This window comes from Zootoca vivipara, chromosome 12 (genome assembly GCF_963506605.1).
Source record: "Zootoca vivipara chromosome 12, rZooViv1.1, whole genome shotgun sequence".
NCBI classification, from domain to species: domain Eukaryota; kingdom Metazoa; phylum Chordata; class Lepidosauria; order Squamata; family Lacertidae; genus Zootoca; species Zootoca vivipara.
Genome location: NC_083287.1, coordinates 19,964,209 through 19,970,208, shown reverse-complemented (window position 1 = coordinate 19,970,208; position 6,000 = coordinate 19,964,209).

Sequence of the window (6,000 nt, the reverse complement as noted above, 5' to 3'; positions counted from 1 at the left end):
TGGTGGTCTTGCTACACGAGCTGTACTTTAAAAAACCCCTGCACAAAATACCTGGGCAGGAGAAGAGGGGGAACACAATTCCTTTTATTCATAAAATTGGTGTGGCAGATTTAACAGTACTGGAATTAACAGTACTGGAAATCAGCATTCTGGATTGGAAGAGAAATTCATGTTGGTTTCATAAGTGCAAATCTGAAGCAGCTGATTTTCCCCAAACCTCATAAATCTTACTTTATACCACAATCATCGGAGCAAGTTGTTCTTCCCTATTTCTTTATTCTCCAATGAAAGGTATAAAGTGCAAGAAAATTAATGACTTTGGAGAAGTAATTCGTGACCTGTGCTGATTTGCAGCTGCATTGGACTTGTCAAATGTCTCCTTTAACGACCTGCCTTTCATCATTTCAGTTGAAACAAAAATAAAAAATCCTTCCAGTAGCACCTTAGAGACCAACTAAGTTTATCATAGGTATGAGCTTTCGTGTGCATGCACACTTCTTCAGATACACTGAAAGTTGTTCTCACTGTACTCTCAGTGTGCAATTATTTTAAAAAGGATGAATAAAATCAGTTTTTATTCTAATGTTTCATTGTATCAATTTACAAAATGTAGATGGATTTAAGGAACTGGGATAAGTTTGGCCCCCTGATATGTCCCCCTGATCCTCCATTGTCAACCTTCAGGGGACGAAGATGGACTTTGCAATCAGAAGCTATCAAACCATTTGAGGGAATGTAGGTCCATCGCTGCCTTCTGAAATGCCCTTTCAGGAAAACTAGTTGCTAACCTTTACCTAAATTCCTGAACCACCCTCCTTTCTGAACAACATCACTGATCCTTTCTCCTTTTGATCCCACTCAGTCCTGGATTTGCACACAAGCTAAGTTAGCCACAGTTTAGGGTCTCCATTTCCAAGGGGCCTATAAATGCAAATAAATTGGTAAATGGCAAGTTTTACATAATTGATTAAAATATAGATAGGCTTACTGCAAATTTTAAGATCCTTAGCTTTTTCATTGCATCCTTGCCTTATGTACATCATAAAATATGTAAATTTATATACAGTCATACCTCGGTTTAAGTACGCCTCAGTTTGAGTATTTTCAGTTTAAGTACTCTGCGGACCCGTCTGGAACAGATTAATCCACTTTCCATTACTTTCAATGGGAAAGTTCGCTTCAGGTTAAGTACGCTTCAGGTTAAGTACAGACTTCCGGAACCAATTACACTCCTACCTCGGGTTAAGTACGCTTCAGGTTGAGTACTCCGCGGACCCGTCTGGAACAGATTAATCCACTTTCCATTACTTTCAATGGGAACGTTCGCTTCAAAGTACGCTTCAGTTTAAGTACTCCACGGACCCGTCTGGAATGGATTAATGGGAAAGTTCGCTTCAGGTTAAGTACGCTTCAGTTTAAGTACTCTGTGGACCGTGTGGAACGGATTAATCCACTTTCCATTACTTTCAATGGGAAAGGTTGCTTCAGGTTAAGTACAGACTTCCGGAACCAATTGTGTTTGTAAACCGAGGTACCACTGTACACATATACATGACATATATGCAAATATGAAACTTTACTACTTCTCTTTTTATTTTCCTTTCTGTTAGAATACCCCCCCCCTGCTTTTTGTTAATGCTATGGGGCCTCAGCAGGTCTTAATCTGGCTCTTTGCCATGCCTTCCCCCTTATCCCTTCTCCCAGTTTGCTTTTCCTTGTTGACAGTCATCTAAGATAGCCATCTTTTAATCCCATTTCTATTTATTTTTCTTCAGTGCTACCGGTAAGCACAGTTTCATTGGCCAGGCTCAAGACAGAAAACCACCACCTGACCTAAACTGTATTACCATATTTGTATATTAAGGTTTCTGTGGATCCCACAGGAAAAAATATTCACATTATCAATAATGTAAGGAGGAGCCACTCAGACTGTAAAAGAGCTGTAGGTTTGTTTGTTTGGAAAATAATAACAAAAGCCATTTAAAATCTCCCTGGTGTTTTTCTTCTGCATCGTCATTCAACATGACCTGCCATACTAGCTAAGGTTTAACACAAGAATGTGAGGAGCGCTGTCCGCCGTTTCCAAATAATTTCATTGTGCAGGTTTATAGAAATCTTTGAATCTTTGGGGGTGCGGTGGGGCTACGTCCGGTTAGAGGAGCTCATAAATCAAAAGGGTTAAGGGGAAATTGTATTATAAGGACTTGCCTTGTGAACTAGATTTGTTCCAGATTGCTCACATATTCATTAGGTGATCTGGGTAGAGCAGCAGTGTTGTGATGGAAAAGTAATTAGTCTCCAAATTAGATCTGAATACTGTTAAAAGTATGACTCAAACCAATAAAAGCAAGGAAATTCAAAGATAACTTTGTTACCATGTAACATTTGTACAGCAGAGGGCCCTTACTGGAGTAAGGAAGTATGGTGCTTAGAAGGGCTTGGACTCCGGCAGAAACCCCATTGCAAGGAACAGGTTGTGATAACCTAAGGTTGCCATCCTAGGCACGCTTATTTGAGAGTAAGCCTCAATGGGTCCAGCGGAGCTTATGCCTTAGCAAATACAGTGGCACCTCGGGTTACGAACGCGATCCATTCCGGGTCGCAGTTCGTAACCCGAAAAGTTCGTAACCCAAAAAGGGCCCAAACCACCGTTTTGCGCATGCGCAAAGCGCTATTTTTGCGATTTGCGCATGTGCAAAGGCGCGCGGCGAAAATACTTCCAGGTTTGTGAAGTTCGTAACCCGGGTTGTTCGTAACCCGAAGTGTTCGCAACCCGAGGTACGACTGTATGCATAAGGTTTGGACTATAAGTGAATTTTGGGTTGTGTGTGAATTTGGGGCTTCTCTGGATGACGTATTTATTGCACACTCATCCTGATTTGCTTGCACAAAGCTTATGCGGAGGTTAGATTATGTCCAGTGTTTATTATGCATTCATCCTGAATTCATCTTGATTTTCTTGCAGGGTGTTTATACATATTCCTGTTAACCATTCTTGCTTTTTAATGCTTTCCCGCTTCACTTCACTAGCTGCAAAATGCCCATTCCTTTTTAAAATTGGAGTTGTTGTTTGTTTGTTGTTACATTTATAGCCCACCTTTACTTCCAAGAGCTCAAGGTGGTGTATATGGTTCTTCCCTTTCTCATTTAATTCTCACAACAACCCTGTGAGGTAGGTTAGGCTGAGAGAGAGAGAGAGAGAGAGAGAGAGAGAGAGAGAGAGAGAGAGAGAGTGTAATCCAATGCCACCCAGTGAACTTCATGGCTGACTGGGTTTTGAACTCTGATCTCCCTGGTCCTATTCTGGCACTCCAAGCACTACACGACATATTTATTTGTTGCACTAGGACGGCAAAGCACATTAATTGCACAAACCTACATTTCCAAATATGAACTTGAATCCCCATCACAAAGCAATAATAATAATAATAATAATAATAATTATTATTATTATTATTTAATAGTAATAATTTATTATTTATACTCCGCGCATCTGGCTGGGTTTCCCCTGCCACTCTGGGCGGCTCCCAACAGAATATTAAAAACATGATAAAACATCAAACATTAAAAACCTCCCTAAATAGGGCTGCCTTCAGATGTCTTCTAAAAGTCAGATAGTTGTTTATTTCCTGTACATCTGATGGGAGGGCGTTCCACAGGGCAGGCGCCACTACCAAGAAGGCCCTCTGCCTGGTTCCCTGTAACCTCACTTCTCACAGAGAGGGAACCGCCAGAAGGCCCCCAGCGCTGGACCTCAGTGTCCGGGCTGAATGGTGGGGGTGGAGACGCTCCTTCAGTTATACTGGGCCGAGGCCATTTAGGCCTTTAAAGGTCAGCACCAACACTTCGATAGTCTGGGGGCAACCTTAATTAGAAGCTCAGTTGAACAGATTGTTTCCAGGTGAACACCTAACCAGCTATCATAGAATCATAGAGAGTTGGAAGGGACCACGGGGGTCATCTAGTCCAACCCCCTGCAATGCAGGAATCTTTTGCCCAACGTGGGGCTTGAACCCATGAGCCTGAGATTAAGAGCCTCATGCTATACTGACTGAGCAATCCTAGGAATGGATTGTGCAACTTTTATGAGTCGAAGTGAATTCCCAGCATAACAGCTACTACTATTGTATTTCTAGGCAGTCAGTTCTGAGCTTTGGAAATAACATGCTTGCTTTCCTCCTAATCAAGTTTTATCTTGTGAGAAAGGGGGCAAACTGGCTGCATGAACATGTTTTTTTCTTTCCCGAAGGACGTTTTCAGGATTGGCAGATCCTTCAAGAATGAAACGAATACTTTCAAAACAAAATTTCTTTAATTTTTTAAAAAAATCATAGAATCATAGAGTTGGAAGAGACTCTGAGGATTCTGGTCCAACCCCCTGCATTGCAGGAATCTGCACCTATCCTTTCTGGGGATTGAACCTGCAACCTGGGCATTCTCAGCACCAACCAACTGCAGACCCCCTAAGTGTCCCATCATTTTGCAGGATAATCCAGCACTGATGTGGAAATCCTTCTGTCATCCATTAATGAGAAGGAGAGACTGACCCACAAATATTATTTATACGTGCCATGACCACAGAGGACAGAATTATGCCAGGTGGTCTCACCCCCGCAGAATAAAATCTTTTTAAAATTAAAAGGCTGGCTTTAAATTTATTTATTTAAAATAGTCCCCAAACCACATGAAAGATCTAGAACTAATATATATATAGGTAAAGGTAAAGGGACCCCTGACCATTAGGTCCAGTCGTGACCGACTCTGGGGTTGCGCGCTCATCTTGCATTATTGGCCGAGGGAGCCGGCGTACAGCTTCCAGGTCATGTGGCCAGCATGACAAAGCCGCTTCTGGTGAACCAGAGCAGCACATGGAAACGCCGTTTACCTTCCCGCTGTAGCGGTTCCTATTTATCTACTTGCATTTTGACGTGCTTTCAAACTGCTAGGTTGGCAGGAGCTGGGACCAAGCAACGGGAGCTCACCCCGTCACAGGGATTCGAACCGCCAACTTTCTGATCAGCAAGCCCTAGGCTCAGTGGTTTAACCACAGCGCCACAATATTCTTTCCCCGATTCCATTTCTTCATATGTTTTGAAACTCTTATCTCTTCCCAATCCAAGTTGTAAGTCAAAATGCTTGTTAGTGTTTTATTTCCCAGCTTTATAAAAGGACGGGAGGGTGACGGTAATAAAAGGATAATGTACTGTGAGTAAGAACAAAGAATAATCCAAATCATATATTATGTTCAGACCAACTTAACGACTGCAGAGAGTTTCTGCTGGCTCCTATGTTTCAGTGGCCTCATGAGAATGAAAAGCTAATAAAGCCATTACAGTACTCAGAATGGAAGGTAGCTGGTGAGTTAGAGCAAACTTCAGAAGCAGGTTTTTCAAAATTAAGGATAAGCTATTGTTGTCCTGCTCAGGGTGCATCTGTGTGCCTAAACTCACCAGTCTCTACCTATGAGATGCACGTAGTTATGTAATATTCAGGGGAACTCTGGTTGTTGGTTTTCCCAGGGTGGGAAAATCAAAGCTGATTTAATGAACTGGAGAAGGAAGGAAATGTGATGTGCTTTAGCATCCCCAGGCTAACGAAATGAGTAGTGTTTCTCAAAGGTGACACAGAGCAGTAAGGAGAGAGGGGTGGTGGAAAAAGGTTTATCTGATTCTGGCTATCTTGGGCTCAAATTACATGTTAAGCAGAGTTCTGTGATATTTTGCTCCACTTTTTAAAACACACCCACACACCAGCCTTTGGTAGGTTGAGGCTGAAGGTATAGCTGTCAAGTTTTCCCTTTTCTCGCGAGGAAGCCTATTCAGCATAAGGGAATTTCCCATTAAAAAAGGGAGAACTTGACAGCTATGCCGAAGGGAAGATGGGTGGATGTTCCTTGACTCTCTTTTTTTTAGCTCAAAATTGCATTGCTCAAACTGCTGTTTTACTTACAGACATGGATGCTTTTAGTTGAGATTCCTTTACTGCAAGGAGTTAAGACTA